The sequence below is a fragment of the Staurois parvus genome, unplaced genomic scaffold (assembly GCF_062004578.1).
Source record: "Staurois parvus isolate SC_StPar_1 unplaced genomic scaffold, SC_StPar_1.0 ptg001519l, whole genome shotgun sequence".
NCBI lineage: Eukaryota > Metazoa > Chordata > Amphibia > Anura > Ranidae > Staurois > Staurois parvus.
The window spans coordinates 59,981-78,461 of record NW_028319315.1 but is presented as its reverse complement, the minus strand read 5'-3'; positions in this window follow the sequence as shown (position 1 = coordinate 78,461).

Sequence of the window (18,481 nt, the reverse complement as noted above, 5' to 3'; positions counted from 1 at the left end):
TTCCTCCCACTAATACCAACAATGGGGCACTATTCCTCCCACTAATACCAATGATGGGGCACTATTCCTCCCACTGATACCAATGATGGGGCACTATTCCTCCCACTGATCCAATGATGGGGCACTATTCCTCCCACTGATCTAATGATGAGGCACTTTTCCTCCCACTGACACCAATGATGGGTCACTATTCCTCCCACTGACACCCATGAAGGGGCACTATTCCTCCCACTAATATCAATGATGGGAACTATTCCTCCCTCTAATACCAATGATGGGAACTATTCCTCCCACTGATACCAATGATGGGGCACTATTCCTCCCACCAATACCAATGATGGGAACTATTCCCCCCACTGACACCAATGATGGGGCACTATTCCTCCCACTGATACCAATGATGGGGCACTATTCCTCCCACTGATACCAATGATGGGGCACTATTCCTCCCACTGATACCAATGATGGGGCACTATTCCTCCCACTGACACCATTGATGGGAACTATTCCTCCCACTAATACCAAGGATGGGGCACTATTCCTCCCACCGATACCAATGATGGGGCACTATTCCTCCCACTAATACCAATGATGGGAACTATTCCTCCCACTGATACCAATGATGGGGCACTATTCCTCCCACTAATACCAATGATGGGAACTATTCCTCCCACTGATACCAATGATGGGGCACTATTCCTCCCACTAATACCAATGATGGGAACTATTCCTCCCACTGATACCAATGATGGGGCTCTATTCCCCCCACTGACACCAATGATGGGGCACTATTCCTCCCACTGATACCAATGATGGGGCACTATTCCTCCCACTGACACCATTGATGGGAACTATTCCTCCCACTGATCCAATGATGGGGCACTATTCCTCCCACTGATACCAACGATGGGGCACTATTCCTCCCACTAATACCAACGATGGGGCACTATTCCTCCCACTAATACCAATGATGGGGCACTATTCCTCCCACTGATACCAATGATGGGGCACTATTCCTCCCACTGATCCAATGATGGGGCACTATTCCTCCCACTGATCTAACGATGAGGCACTTTTCCTCCCACTGACACCAATGATGGGTCACTATTCCTCCCACTGACACCCATGAAGGGGCACTATTCCTCCCACTAATATCAATGATGGGAACTATTCCTCCCTCTAATACCAATGATGGGGAACTATTCCTCCCACTGACACCCATGAAGGGGCACTATTCCTCCCACTAATACCAATGATGGGGCACTATTCCTCCCACTGGCACCAATGATGGGGCACTATTCCTCCCACTGACACCAATGATGGGGCACTATTCCTCCCACTGATACCAATGATGGGGTGCTATTCTTCCCACTGATACCAATGATGCACTTGACCCCAAAAAAAGAGGCAAAAAAAAGCACCTGGAACGCATCAAAAACGCACTGGACCCCAAATGACCCCAAAAAAGGAGGAAAAAAAAAGCATCTGGAACTCATTAAGAATGCACTGGACCCCAAAAAAAGAGGCAAAAAAAAGCACCTGGAACGCATCAAAAACACACTGGACCCCAAATGACCCCAAAAAAGGAGGAAAAAAAAGCATCTGGAACTCATTAAGAATGCCCTGGACCCCAAAAAAAGAGGCAAAAAAAGCACCTGGAACGCATCAAAAACACACTGGACCCCAAATGACCCCAAAAAAGGAGGAAAAAAAAGCATCTGGAACTCATTAAGAATGCCCTGGACCCCAAAAAAAGAGGCAAAAAAAGCACCTGGAACGCATCAAAAACACACTGGACCCCAAATGACCCCCCAAAAAAAGAAATAAAAAAAGCATCTGGAATGCATTAAAAATGCACTGGACCCCAACTGACTAAAAAAAAAAAGCATATAGAATGCATCAAAAACGCTATAAAAACACAGTGAACGCGTCAAAATGCGCATGCAGAAACGCATCTAGACTGCGTTTCTATGGTGTGAACCCGTCCATATGGTTTCCGATGGCATCGTTTACACAAGTGCAGTCAGTTCCAGTGCATTCAGTTACAGAAATTGGATCCCCATCCGTCCCTTTTTGGCGGATCGGATTGGATATCAGCAGGTATAAACGGACACATATCCGTTTATACCTGCCGCTCCATAGAGGAGAATGAAAGTTCAGATTGGGTCCGCCTGCAAAAATGGGCGGGCGGACCCGATCGGAACGTCCGTGTGAAAGAGCCCAAAAACGTGATTGAACTGATGAAAAGAACGGAACGCCCGTGTGAAAGGGCTGCACACGTTGGAGGACTACCTTCTGAACACCTTCTGTTCTATGTTCTAGAGCAGTGGTTCTCAACCTGTGGGTCGTGACCCCTTTGGGGGTCGAACGACCCTTTCACAGGGGTCCCCTAAGACCATCGGACAACAAATATTTCCGATGTGTAAAGAGCAGCTACTGTGTAGAAAGCAGCTGCTGTGTTGAAAGCAGCTACTCTGTTAAAAGCAGCTACAGTGTAGAAAGCAGCAGTATTGGAGGTAAAACGACACTCATGAATTATAATTACTGGGTAAATCATTTTATGGTTGGGGGTCACCACAACATGAGGAACTGTATTAAAGGGTCGCGGCATTAGGAAGGTTGAGAACCACTGATCTAGACAAATACAATGTAAATAACAATAAACACAATGTAACAGGTTGGACTCACCTAAGCTGCAGGTGACTGTCCCCGGGGCTGAGCTTAGCGAGTGTGTGACACGGAGTGTGAACGCGGTTTCCTGTCCCCGTGGTGTCACCTCCCCCAGCAAACACTGTCACACCTGTATGGAGGAGAAGCCGGCCCGTGTTTTCTGCACAAGTCTGACAGCTGTGCCTCAGCTCAAGGTCCACCTTCCAAAAATAACATGTTTATCAGCAGAAAAAAAAAGCTTGAAACTTTTGCAAACTGTGCAGAAGGTTTGCGCTCCGTGACTCGGGGAGATGCCGTGGGGGGGAGTCGTCAGAGGGCTGATTCAGGCACCAGTCCAGAGCAACTCACACTGTGACTGATGGAGGAATGATTCCGAGCGAGCGGAAAAACAGGATCTACACCGAGCAGCTGGAAAACCACTAAAGACGACCGATTCCCAAATGTCCTTCTATTCCTTGAAAAGGGGAGGAAACTGATCTACAGCGATGGACCCGACACCATAGAAGGTGTAATGGCTGCGCTCGCCCCTTTATAGAGTCCAACTCCAGCCATTTATTTTTGTTTCATATAGTTTAACCCCCGGTTCACATATCCGCAGGGGCGGACTGACAACTCATGGGGCCCCCCGGGCAATAGGGGATCATGGGGCCCCTGTGTCCTTGCCCAAACTCAAAAAAGCCTATGAAAAAGGTACCAGGGGCATCTCATGGGGCCCCCTACTGACCCCGGGCCCTCGGGCAGTGCCTGAGTTTCCAAATGGTCAGTCCGCCCCTGCCCCCGGTTCACATCTCCGCGTTCCTGCGGGCTCGTTTTGCGCGGGCACAAGACCCAATTCATTTGAATGGAATCCCGTGCCCCGGGACACGCAGGGAAGAAGTCCCTGCACTTCTTCTGAAAACGCAGCCGAGGTTCCCAATACAGTCACGATTTCCAGTGCGGGCGGCGTGGCATTAGAATTAATGGCACCCACCCGCAGGTCCGCATTCCTCTGTATGGGTGGTGGATTTTCAGATCCGCAGCGGCACCACCCACACATATGTGAACCTAGCCTTAAGGAGAACTCCGGACTCCCCTCCAGTCTTGCACAGTTGTACCGGCTCCTCTCCTGGACTGAAACGGCTTTCTCTGATTTCAGTGAACACTGTGAGCTCCTCACAATGTGCATTAGAAGCTGCAGCAAGTCAGATAGAGCTCCGCTTCATTTCCTGGCTGGAGGACGCCCAGCATCACCTAGGACTTTCCTCCCCAGCCTGAATGTCCCTGGTCCCGCCCCTTTCATTATTTGGATTTCCGTTCTTTCAATCATGGAGGCTCAGCATCACAAGTGGGTGTTACCCTGCATTCTAATGTAGTCTGCTTAGGAACACCTATTCCTCCAGACCGTGAGCCACCCAAGGGCTAAGAGCTCTTAAAGCGGAATTCTGGCCCTCGCCCCCCCCCCCCAAAAAAAAAGAATTAAAAGTTAGCAGCTAAAATTCTGTAGCTGCTGACTTGTAATATTAAAGCACTTACCTGTCCAGAGATCCATAGGTGTCCTCACCCAGAGCCGATTCTTCAGTTGGCTGTTGGGTGCCGGCACCGCCATCTTGACTAAGGGAAACCGGCGATGAAGTCTTGTGACTTCACCGCCGGTTTCCTACTGCACACATGCGAAGTACGCTGTGCTTTGTGAATGGGCCGCAGTCCTCTGGGACCTGTGAAGTGTCCCAGAGGGCTGCGGGGGGGGGCCCAACTTCCCACTCAGTTTGCTGCGGCAAACTGAGCCGCAAGTGGGATCGGGTACGTGTCAAAACCAGGTACCCGCTCCCCCCAAAAGGTGCCAAATGTGGCAGCAGAGGTGGATAGGAGGCAGATGAGCAGAGCTTCCATTTTTGGGTGGAACTCCGCTTTAAGTCAGGGTGCAGTGATGTTTTCACAAAGTACAGCCCCTCCCACCAGCTATGATCTGCCTGCATTGCATAGAAAAGCACATAGATAAAGTGATGACATCACTGGGTATAAAATAAGGTATATAATGGAAACAGAAAGCTTTTATTTAAAAATGTATTAGCATCCTGATGAGGAGAGAGGGCTGTGGAACCAGGGAAAGCAAAATATATGCAGATTAACCCCTTTGCGGCAAAAGTACACAAATATGCACCCTCTCAACAGGTGGTCTTTGGCGCCGAGAGGACATATATTTGCGTACCCAAATGTAAACAAACCAACGCTCCCAGTGTGGTTGCTGGTGCCTAGCGGAAAGCTCTCTGATCATATGACCGCTGAGAGCCAATCTCTGTGGTCACATGATCATAACACCCACCCTGCCTCCCAGCATAAGAAACCCCTTAAAGGGCCAGAAGTCGCAGCATTAAGGGGTTAAACTTCAGCTTTAAAAATTCTGTCATGTTTTTGTTACTCTCTGGGACCCCACTTACTTCCTGACCCTGTTACACCCATGCAAAAACAGGGAAGGTGGTGTGCACAGGATGTCAAGGACAGGATGACCAAGACAGCAATAAAAATATTGCCAGAGGTTTTGACCACTCTCTCCTGAATCACACAGTTGTTTTTGTCTGAGACCCTGGAGAGATTTCCTGCCAAGATAGGAAGGTAGAGAAAATTTGTTCTATAGGGACGCAGACAGCAATACAATCCTGGCAGAGGCTCTAACCCAATCCACGAGATTTTGGAGGATGCCTGTTGGGATTTGTGCCCATTTATGATGTCAGCTACTGATGTTGGAGGAGAAGACCTAGCTCAATATTGGCAATTTATTTCACCCCAAAGGTTTTCAGAGTTGAGGTCAGGTACTGATGTTGGAGGAGAAGACCTGGTTCACCATTGGAGTTCCAATTTATCCAAAAGCTGTTCGGTAGGTTTGAGGTCAGGAAGTGATAGCTGATGAGCAGACCTGGATCACCATCAACCTTCCAATTTATCCAAAAGCTGTGCGGTAGGGTTGAGCTCATGAAGTGATATCTGATGAGAAGACCTGGATCACCATCAACCTTCCAATTCAACCCAAAGTATTCAGTAGGGTTGAGGTCAGGAAGTGATATCTGATGAGAAGACCTGGATCACCATTGGAGTTCCAATTTATCCAAAAGCTGTTCGGTAGGGTTGAGGTCAGGAAGTGATATCTGATGAGAAGACCTGGATCACCATCAACCTTCCAGTTCAACCCAAAGTATTCAGTAAGGTTGAGGTCAGGAAGTGATATGTGATGAGAAGACCTGGATCACCATCAGCCTTCCAGTTCATCCCAAAGTATTCAGTAAGTTTGAGGTCAGGAAGTGATATGTGATGAGAAGACCTGGATCACCATCAACCTTCCAGTTCAACCCAAAGTATTCAGTAAGGTTGAGGTCAGGAAGTGATATGTGATGAGAAGACCTGGATCACCATCAACATTCCAATTCAACCCAAAGTATTCAGTAGGGTTGAGGTCAGGAAGTGATATCTGATGAGAAGACCGGGATCACCATCAACCTTCCAATTCAACCCAAAGTATTCAGTAGGGTTGAGGTCAGGAAGTGATATCTGATGAGAAGACCTGGATCACCATTGGAGTTCCAATTTATCCAAAAGCTGTTCGGTAGGGTTGAGGTCAGGAAGTGATATCTGATGAGAAGACCTGGATCACCATCAACCTTCCAGTTCAACCCAAAGTATTCAGTAAGGTTGAGGTCAGGAAGTGATATGTGATGAGAAGACCTGGATCACCATCAACCTTCCAATTCAACCCAAAGATGTTCAGTAGGGTTGAGGTCAAGAAGTGATATCTGATGAGGAGACACACCGTACCACTGGTTCACATCACATGCAGTCCAGTGCATTTTTCTTCTGCATTAAAAACACATGGATAGTAGATTATATGATTTTCGATGGCATAGTTCACACCAGTTCACGGTCAGTTCCAGTGCATTTGAGTTCCAGAAAAAAAGTAGAACATGATACATTATTTGTGCACTGAATTGTACTGGAACGCGGTAAAACACATAAAAAACGCACCTAAATGCACCAAAAATGCATGAAGAACACACATGAAGAAAATAGAAGGGAAAGATATAGCGGAACACAAATACACCTAAATGTGCCAAAAATGCTCAGGAATGCACATGAAGAAAAAAAGAGGGGAAAAACGCACCAGAAAACATCAAAAATGCACCTGAATGCACCAAAAAGCATAAAAGATGCTCAGAAACGCAGATGAATAAAAAAGAGAGAAAAGAGGAACCAAAAAAATTGCATTGGAATGCACCTAAAAGCACCAAAAATGCTCAGGAATGCACATGAAGAAAAAAAAGGGGGAAAATGCACTGGAATGCATCAAAAGACACTGGAATGCACCTAAATGCACCAAAAGTGCTCAGGAATGCACATGAAGAAAAAAGAGGGGAAGGGGGAGCTGTTGAGCAGCCGAGTGAGATGGCGTCTCCTTACCCCCCTCCTTCACCCCCCTCCTTCACCCCCCAGGCACATTTCAACCTTTATCTTGGCCAGAGACGAGCCCAGTCACCGAGGTCCTCCTCCCTATCCCCTCTAGAAACCTCTGGGACTGGCTAGACTGAGTAGGGGGCAGCGATCACGGAGCTACCCGCTACAGTCCCTGAGGGAGCTGTGCCATTCAGGCCTCATAGAGAAGCGGCAGCCGCCATCTTCCAGCGGCCAGTGCCCTCCCCCTCAGCCCAGAGCTTGGCTGAACACATAGGCCCCGACATCTGGCCTCACCGAATTAGGCTCTTGCTGCCGCCCACTGCGATCAGCTAGATCCCCGCTGACAGCCCCTGTTTCACCTGCCGGACATGTGCCCTGCTCTAGCTCCAGGCCTCCCGGGGGCCGGGTAGGCCGCACAAGAACATGGGCCTGGCGGGGAAGACTGCGCCCTACAGCCGGATCCTGCCGCAGTCGGGGGCAGAGGTAGGGGTACGTGGTCCTCCCTGAACCCCTAATTGGCCTTGTTCCTATTACTGGGCCACTGTGGCGAGCATTCTCCAGATCCCTGTAATACCGCCATTAGGGGGCAGTATACCCTCCACCTCCATTACCTACAGTATATATATATATATATATATATATATACACACACACATTATATATGTAATTCAGATACAGTATATTATTTCCTGGTATATATATATACACACACACACACCCTGCGGTCAAATTCTTCTATATACTACAATACATTTACTATATATGGTGATACATGTACATAAAATAGGATGTTATCAATAACATAGATAAGTCAGCCAGTTAGATTGCTCCATTGGCGAATCGCAGGCCCCGGATTGGCCGAAATACGTCCGATGTAAGCGACGGCAAATTTTGTGACTTCCCAGCGGTGGCGCAATTTTCATGGATAAAAAAAGAAATTTGCTGCGTTTGCATTATTCCTCTTTCAGACGTGGGGTAATAACTGACGCATTTTTTTTTTCGCTCACCTACATGACAGGTTCGTACAAATTGTCGCCATTGCAAATTTTTTTTTTCTTTTTTTGAAGGCGTAATGCTCTTGGCAAACAGCGCCAAGTGCGTCATGCTGTAAAAGAAAGTTTGCAAGAGCAACGTTGCGTGCAGAGCTAAGCGACCGCCATGTAGGTGGGCGGTCGAAACGCGTCGGTTATTACTGCATTTCTGAAAGAGGAATAATGCCAACGCAACAAATCTTTTTTTATCCATGAAAATTTAGTCGGTGGCGGGAAGCCACAGAATTCGCCATCGCTTACATTGGACGGGTCTGCGGTGGGCGGTCTAAATGCGTCGGTTATTATCGCATGTCTGAAAGAGGAATAATGCCAATGCTACAAATCTCCTTTTTTATCCATGAAAATTTAATCGCCAGCGGGAAGCCACAGAATTCGCCATCGCTTACATTGGACGGGTCTGCGGAGGGCGGTCGAAATGCGTCAGTTATTACCGCATGTCTGAAAGAGGAATAATGCCAATGTCAGGGACTCGCAGCGGCGCACAGGTCTGCACATATGCAGATTGCCTAGGTGCACTAATGTGCAGGCACTAGGACCTGGGCGCCGGCAATTGCACCAATGACGGTGCAGGGCGCACTATTTAAACTGGCCAGGCGGTGATCAGGTTGCCGCAAGGTCTAGTTCCTGTACCCGTGTTCTGAAATGTGTTCCTGTTGCCAATCCTGCTTGTCCTGATTTGTGTTGACCTTCTCCTGCTCTGACCCCCGGCTCGTCCCTGACTACTCTCCTGCCTGTTGTTATATTACCATTGGACCTCCCGTTGCTGAACCTTGGCTCGTGTCCCGGCTGCTGTCTGTCTACTGTTTAGTACCTACCTGCCTCCACCGTTACCGACCCGACTAGTCTGACTACGCTCATTCCTGACTGTCATCCATCCATCCCGCTCGGGACTTGGACTTGTCAGCCTCTTCACAGCAGGCTAACCCCCCGGCACTACCCTCAGCGGGACCCCTCTACCACAGTTGGGTGCACTCAGGGGTCGCGACCTGGTTTCATTCTTGCACCAAGTCCATCCCCACCATCAGAGGCTCCGGTGAAAAGGCAGACTGGGACTTAGACTCCGCGTCCTGGGGAATCCCGTTCTGTGGATCACTAGAGATCCCGCGGGGCGGTGCCTGACAGTGGAGACACAAAGACCTTCTGATCCATAGACAGCCCATCCCATTGGCTGAGGAAGGCAAACTGAAATGCCCTAATGTGGCGGTTGGCCCAAGGCACCACTGGAATGGCCATTGGCAAGATCCGAATGAGGACAATGCAATACCTTACTGACACAAATGCTGTCTCCATGATTCTTTGTATGCAAATTTTCATTTCAGAAATTTTGCAGTTTTGAAATACCACTTGACTTCTTTGGATATCAAATACTATTCCAAGATACTTCAATTGAGAAGGGGTTAACTGCCTTTGCGGTTTGTTCACTAGCCAACTGAACTTGGAAAGAACTTCAAAGACAAGGCTGTGACGGTCCCCGCTTGAGCATGGAACAATTAATATGTCGTCTAAATAGTGGAAGAGCCTTATCCCCAAAAGATGTATTACTGCCACCACTGCCAACAAGATCTTTGAAAAGATTCTTGCTGCTGTGTCAATCAAAAAAAATGGCAGACACCTGAACTGGAAGGGACATTTGACCATCACAATTGTGGTGATTCTCAGATTTCCCTGGTGCTCTGCACAGATCAGTACATGGAAGTAAGTCGACTGACACTAACAAGTCTTTTCGCTGAACTATCGCCATGATTGTCTGCAAGGACACCATCTTGAACCTCTTGATGTGTATGTACTCAATTTAGTCAAAGCAAGACAGGTTGGAAAACTCCTGATGCCTTCGGTACTATTAAAAATTTGGAGAAAACCCCCAAATTCTGTTCTTCCAGTGACATAGGCACTATGGCCTTGTTGCACCATAATTCTTATACAGGTGAAACTCCAAAAATTAGAATATCGTGCAAAAGTTCATTTATTTCAGTGCAGCAACTTAAAAGGTGAAACTAATATATGAGATAGACTCATTACATGCAAAGCAAGATAGTTCAAGCCGTGATTTGTCATCATTGTGATGATTATGGCTTACAGCTCATGAAAACCCCAAATCCACAATCTCAGAAAATGAGAATATTGTGAAAAGGTGGAATAATCTCGGCTCAAAGTGTCCCACTCGAATCAGATCATTCAGCCATAACACCTGCAAAGGGTTCCTGAGCCTTTAAATGGTCTCTCAGTCTGGTTCAGTAGGAATCACAATCATGGGAAAGACTGCTGACCTGACACCATCACTGACACCCTCCATAAGGAGGGAAAGCCTCAAAAGGTAATTGCAAAAGAAGTTGGATGTTCCCAAAGTGCTGTATCAAAGCACATTAATAGAAAGTTGTGTGGAAGGGAAAAACGTGGAAGAAAAAGGTGCACAAGCAGCAGGGATGACCGCAGCCTGGAGAGGATTGTCAGGAAAAGGCCATTCAAAAGTGTTGGGGACTTTCACAAGGAGTGGACTGAGGCTGGAGTCAGTGCATCAAGAGCCACCACACACAGACGGATCCTGGACATGGGCTTCAAATGTCGTATTCCTCTTGTCAAGCCGCTCCTGAACAACAAACAACGTCAGAAGCGTCTTACCTGGGCTAAAGAAAAACAGACCTGGTCTGTTGCTCAGTGGTCCAAAGTCCTCTTTTCTGATGAGAGCAACTTTTGCATCTCATTTGGAAACCAAGGACTCCGAGTATGGAAGAAGAATGGAGAGGCCCAAGGACCCCGAGTATGGAGGAAGAATGGAGAGGCCCAAGGACCCCGAGTATGGAGGAATAATGGAGAGGCCCAAGGACTCCGAGTATGGAGGAAGAATGGAGAGGCCCAAGGACCCCGAATATGGAGGAAGAATGGAGAGGCCCAAGGACCCCGAGTATGGAGGAAGAATGGAGAGGCCCAAGGACCCCGAGTATGGAGGAAGAAAGGAGAGGCACACACTGCAAGATGCTTGAAGTCCAGTGTGAAGTTTCCACAGTCTGTGTTGATTTTGGGAGCCATGTCATCTGCTGGTGTTGGTCCACCATACCATGTTACCATAGTAACATTGTACTACTTTGGGGAAGTGATCAGTATTTTTTTTTTTTACACAATTTGCTTATAGCAAAGAATTACTTTGTTATAAGCAAGCATTTACCTGAATGAAATCGATTCATTCAGGTTTTTTTTTTTTTTTGTGCTTAGCTGTGATTTGGCCACAGCTAATCACATGACATGTGCATGTGATTGCTGTGACCATTCACAGCTAGACACTAGTATACAATGGATGGCATGAATGAAGCCATCCACCGTATACAACTGTCATGTGACCTGCTGTGATTGGTCACAGCAGGTCACATGGTACCGGCAACGGGGGCCGGTACTCAGATCTGTCATCGACCGTGTCTGAGGTACACGGCCGGTGACAGATTGCGCAGCTGCGCGTCTCTGCAACTGCGCGAACTGCGCATGTGCAGGAGCACACCAAATGGCGTGCACCCGGAAAGCTGAAGCATTTTTGCCGCCGCCAAATGCCTTCATCAACTTCAGAGGTATCAGCAAGGTGAGCTTGGGCAGCCTTTCCAGAAGCACACACAGAATCTGAGACAAAACAAATCAAATCTCCAGGAGCGCACAGCACAACAGGGAAGCAACAAGTCTACCTCACCAGCAAAAACTGGCAGGACTGAGAGAGAGAGAGAAGCCAAATCCTCTGTCGACTTCTAAGACTGTTTACGCCATTCCTTGGTGGCTGGAGGTCACTATCCCATATCTCCCCATCATCCACAACCGCCATTAGACTGAACATAAAGCCAGGAGAGCAGTGCGGCACACGCTTAGGTTTGCCACCTCATTCCTTTCCAACCGAACACATTAATTACACGGGTTCTGAGCCATATTTATTGCAGATAAGGCACCAAGTGAGTTTAATTACCACCTTAATCAGCCACATAACCTGTGTAATCAATATGTGTTCAATGTTAAAGGGATGAGGTGACAACCCAACACACACTCTCTAAACAAGACAGGAAAGACCCAAAAGGGAGACCAATGGTGACATTGCAGAGCTTACTAATACCACACCTGTACAATAAAAGGCTGGCCATACATTATATCATTTTCCTGAGATTTTTGCTTTAGATTTACCAAAAACCATATAATATGAGGTCAAACCTAAACACTTTCAATTGTATCTAATCAGGCAGACCCTTGTACTACATAGTGGAAGGTAAATCTAAAGGAAATTGGACAGAAATTGGACAGAAAACTGTAAGAAAATGGTATAGTGTATGGCCAACCTAAGCGACGTTGCTCACACCCCAACACCCAGAAGGTTTACTTGCAAGTATCTGGGTCTTAAACCACCAGGAGAGGCTGAAGGTGTAAGTGCAGGTTTGTTTGTTTGTTTTTTTTGGGTGGGGGGACTAGATATACTTGAAGCAACCAAAGTACTTATCGCCTGGAGCATGACCACAAAAGAACAGTTCAGTTTGTGAGGTGCTGACTATTATTGGGGTAATAAGAGGTGGTCCTGTGGGTTCCAGAGGAGGAGTTAACCCATTGTGTGCTGACATGAGGTAAGCCAGGAAAAATAATGTGCTCCAAAATACACAATCCCTCCCGCTAAATAGACAAATTCATACAAAACTAATAAATCACATAAATTGATAACAATTTGTCAATAGACGAATATTCTATAATTACTGGTGACCACACAGGTACTATTATTACACAAGGGGGTTTTGATAATATTTATGAGTAATACAGTTCATATAAAGTGCAAACACCGTGGTCTAAAAGTCACTTCTGACTAGTGTCTTCATCTTATCTCTAAACTCATCCACCTCACTAACCGTTACGTATCCGCCACCCCTCTCTGCCAATCCCTCCACTGACCTCCACTCAGTGTCCGCCACCCCTCTCTGCCAATCCCTCCACTGACCTCCACTCAGTGTCCTCCACCCCTCTCTGCCAATCCCTCCACTGACCTCCACTCAGTGTCCGCCACCCCTCTCTGCCAATCCCTCCACTGACCTCCACCCCTCTCTGCCAATCCCTCCACTGACCTCCACTCAGTGTCCGCCACCCCTCTCTGCCAATCCCTCCACTGGCCTCCACTCAGTGTCCGCCACCCCTCTCTGCTAATCCCTCCACTGACCTCCACTCAGTGTCCTCCACCCCTCTCTGCCAATCCCTCCACTGACCTCCACCCCTCTCTGCCAATCCCTCCACTCAGTGTCTGCCACCCCTCTCTGCCAATCCCTCCACTGACCTCCACTCAGTGTCCTCCACCCCTCTCTGCCAATCCCTCCACTGACCTCCACTCAGTGTCCGCCACCCCTCTCTGCCAATCCCTCCACTGGCCTCCACTCAGTGTCCGCCACCCCTCTCTGCCGATCCCTCCACTGGCCTCCACTCAGTGTCCGCCACCCCTCTCTGCCAATCCCTCCACTGACCTCCACTCAGTGTCCTCCACCCCTCTCTGCCAATCCCTCCACTGACCTCCACTCAGTGTCCGCCACCCCTCTCTGCCAATCCCTCCACTGGCCTCCACTCAGTGTCCGCCACCCCTCTCTGCTAATCCCTCCACTGACCTCCACTCAGTGTCCTCCACCCCTCTCTGCCAATCCCTCCACTGACCTCCACCCCTCTCTGCCAATCCCTCCACTGACCTCCACTCAGTGTCCGCCACCCCTCTCTGCCAATCCCTCCACTGACCTCCACTCAGTGTCCTCCACCCCTCTCTGCCAATCCCTCCACTGACCTCCACTCAGTGTCCGCCACCCCTCTCTGCTAATCCCTCCACTGACCTCCACTCACTGTCCTCCACCCCTCTCTGCCAATCCCTCCACTGACCTCCACCCCTCTTTGCCAATCCCTCCACTGACCTCCACTCAGTGTCCGCCACCCCTCTCTGCCAATCCCTCCACTGACCTCCACTCAGTGTCCTCCACCCCTCTCTGCCAATCCCTCCACTGACCTCCACTCAGTGTCCGCCACCCCTCTCTGCCAATCCCTCCACTGGCCTCCACTCAGTGTCCGCCACCCCTCTCTGCCAATCCCTCCACTGACCTCCACCCATCTCTGCCAATCCCTCCACTGACCTCCACTGACCTCCACTCAGTGTCCGCCACCCTTCTCTGCCAATCCCTCCACTGGCCTCCATTCAGTGTCCTCCATCCCTCTCTGCCAATCCCTCCACTGGCCTCCACTCAGTGTCCGCCACCCCTCTCTGCCAATCCCTCCACTGGCCTCCACTCAGTGTCCTCCACCCCTCTCTGCCAATCCCTCCAATGGCTCCCAATTGGCCAACGGATAAAATTCAAAACTCTGACAATGACATATAAAGCCATCCACAACACTGCCCCAACTTACATAACCGATCTTATCTCTAAATATCACCCAAACCGTACACTCCGCTCCTCGCAAGACCTCTTACTCTCTAGGTCCCTTATCTCCTCCTCCCATGCTCGTCTCCAAGACTTCTCCAGGGCGTCACCCATCCTCTGGAACTCCCTACCCCAATCTATCAGATTATCACCTACTCTACTTGCCTTTCGGCGATCACTGAAAATCTTTCTCTTCAGGGGAGCCTATCCCGCCCTCTGCTAATTCTGGTATCCTCTACTCTTCCAACCAGTCCATCCCCCACAGTGACTACCTACTGTACCACTCACCCCGCCCTCCTAGATTGTAAGCTCCAAGGAGCAGGGCCCTCAAATCCCTCTTGTATTGTTACTGTATTGTCTCCCACTATAATGTAAAGCGCTGAGCAAACCGTTGTCACCATATAAGTCCTGTATAATAAAAGTGCAATCCTCCTCCTACTGCATAGGAGCCTCTTCCACCAATTGTGTCTTTTGGGTGTGCGCTCACCTGGGATAAATTACTGAAGGCCACAGCAGCCCTACTTCACACCCCAGATCGAATCCTCTGTCCTCTCTCCTTAGGCTACTTTTTTGGAGCATTTTTGCGTTAAAAAAGTGCATGAAAAGCTTGAGAAAACTGCTTCCCTGTGTATGTGAATGTATATCTATGTATGTTCAGGCATTGCCGTGTAAAAACTGCTTCCCTGTGTATGTGAATGTATATCTATGTATGTTCAGGCACTGCGGTGTAAAAACTGCTTGCAGCATCTCTGGGGAGTTTAAAAAAAAAAAAAAAACCCCAAAACACCTCTTCCCATTGAAATCAAAAGAAAACACCTGAAAAGCGCCTGAAAAACCTCTAAAAAAGATGCTTCTGAGAAGTGGTTTTGGTGCAGTTTTGTAAGTCATGTGTCCTTTGAAAAACGCCCAGAAAGTGCGGTAAAAACCACCTATGCGTTTTTCTGTGCTTTTGCGGCGGATCAGTGTGAAAGTAGCCTTAGGGATTTATCCAGGTCAGATCTCCAAATCTGCCTGCAGGTGTTCACATACAAAGTGCATAGCTCTGAGCCCGGGTTCACATATATGCAGTGCAGTATATCGCATGTGATTCGCACAGGAACCGCACCACATTCCTGTGCAAATCACATGCGCTTTGTGTGCGGTGCGATCGGATTCCTACATTTTGTATGGCTCTATTTGCACCAAAAACGTACAGGACCTTTTTTTTGGTCCGCACTAGAATCAGATTGCATGGATATTCACACCTATGTGATCCGATTCTGCACATCGCACCGTCTTTTGCGGACCGATTTCGGGGTGTTGTTAATTTAACATACACACCCGCAGTGATTTGCATGAATGGGGTGCGATTCTGATGTGGTGCGGAAATGGCATAGAAAACAGTGCGAGTTCAGGACCGCATCAGTGTGAACCCAGGCTAACGTTTCTCAGCCGGTAATCATCTAAACTGAAAACTTTCCCAGCTGTCTCCTAACAATTAGGCTACTTTCTAAGCCTATCATCAAAAACGCAGATTTCCAGCATTGTGTTAAATTTAACGCTATGCGTTTGATACTTTTTGATGCGTTTTCCCCATATCAATTTCCACTATTCTAATGCAATTTTTTTGTTTATTGGATTTCCAGTTCTACTATTGATGGGACTTTAGAAATCCTCAAGCCTGGGATCACAGAATTGCATGACAAAGAAAATCACATTATATTCCAACTTCAGGGCGATTTCAGCCCCATAGACTTCTATCTTATCTCATAGAAGTCACATTAGTATAGATAAGAAACATTCCTATGCGCCTTTTATGGATCCATGTTTTTTATAACCTAGGTTCACACTGAAGCTATTTTGATCCTTCCTTCGAAAAATCAATTGATCCTTCCATCAATCAATCAATCAATCAATCCTTCCTTCAATCAATCAATCGATCCTTCCTTCAGTCAATCAATCGATCCTTCCTTCTATCAATCAATCCTTCCTTCTATCAATCAATCGATCCTTCCTTTGATCAATCAATCGATCTTTCCTTCGATCAATCCTTCGATCAATCAATCGATCTTTCCTTCGATCAATCAATTGATCCTTCCTTCGATCAATCAATCGATTTTTCCTTCAATGTTCAATGGCAAATGCCAATCGAGCTCTATGGTACCGGGCAGTGAGCACAGGGCCCACTAGAGGACATCGGCCCTCAGGTCACCCTCATGAAGTCTGTTTCTGATTGTTTGGTCAGAGACATTCACACCAGTGGCCTGCTGGAGGTCATTTTGTATGGCTCTGGCAGGGCTCATCCTGTTCCTCCTTGCACAAAGGAGCAGATACCGGTTCTGCCGATGGGTTAAGGAGCTTCTACAGCCCTGTCCAGCTCTCCTAGAGTAACTGCCTGTCTCCTGGAATCTCCTCCATGCTCTTGAGACTGTGCTGGGAAACACAGCAAACCTTCTGGCAATGCCATGTCTTGATTTGCCATCCTGGAGCAGCTGGAATGCCTGTGCAACCTCTGTAGGGTCCAAGTATAACCTCATGCTACCAGTAGGGACACTGACCCTAGCCAAATGCAAAACTAGTGAAAAACAGTCAGAAAAGATGAGAAGGAAAAAAAAAATGTCAGTGGCCTCCACCTGTAAAACCATTCCTGTCTTTGTGGTCACCTCATTGTTGCCCATCAAATGCACCTGTTGTTAATTTCATTAACACCAAAGCAGCTAAAACTGATCAACACCCTCTGCTACTTACCTGACCAGATCAATATTCCAGGAGTTCATTGACTTGATGCTAGACTCTGATTAAAAAGTGTTCCTTTAATTTTTTTGAGCAGTGTTTTTCACTTGCATCAATGATATGGGGACACCAACAAAAGGATTTATAGGGGGGCCGGATTGTGACCAGTGGGGGTAGAAAATGTCCCAGGCCCATCATCCGTGAGAATAAACATGACCAACAGGGTTGGTGTTCAGTAGGAGGAGTAGTAGTGCCCCACCATTGGTATCAGTGGAAGAATGGTGTCCCAATGTTGGTGTCAGATGGAGGAATAGTACCCTATCATTGATACTAGTGGGAGGAATAGTGCCCCATAATTAGTGTTAGTGGCAGGAATTATGCCCCATTGATGGGGTCAGTGATCAGGAATTATGCCCCATCACTGGTATCAGTGATTAGGAATTATGCCCCACTGTTGGTATCAGTGGAAGAAGAGTTCCCCACTGTTGGTGTCAGTAGGAGGAATAGTGCCCGATCATTGATACAAGTGGGAGGAATAGTGCCCCATAATTAGTGTCAGTGGCAGGAATTATGACCCACTGTTGGTGTCAGTGTGAGGATTACATGAGAAAAACCCTACCTGAGCAGAGTACCTACTATCTTAAGGAATGGGATGAACTCAAAATCATTGATGGACTTTTCTATAGGGTACATTTGTTCCATGATCATCCTGAAAGGAGACAGCTAGTGCTCCCTCAAATCTACAGAAAATCTGTTTTGAGAAGTTTGCATGACCAACAGGGGCATCTAGGAGTTGAAAAAACATATGGATTAATCCGAGACCGTTTCTTTTGGCCACGAATAAGGGAAGCTGTTGTGGACTATTGCCGCCGTTGTGTGAGGTGTCTGCAATGGAAAACTCTGCCTACTCGAGCTGCTCCTATGGAACACTTGAAAAGTTCTGGTCCAATAGACTTAGTGTGCATGGACTTTTTGTGTATTGATAATGACAGCAGTGGTGTGGGAAATGTTTTGATTGTGACTGATCATTACACTCGATACGCTCAAGCCTATCCCACCAAAGATCAAAAAGCAGTAACTGTGGCCAAAGTGTTGTGGGAGAAGTTTTTTTGTTCATTATGGACTACCAAATCAACTTCACTCTGACCAGGGACGGGACTTTGAAAGTCACCTAATTAAAGACCTGTTAACATTGCTTAACATGGACAAGAGCCGAACCACACCTTATCATTC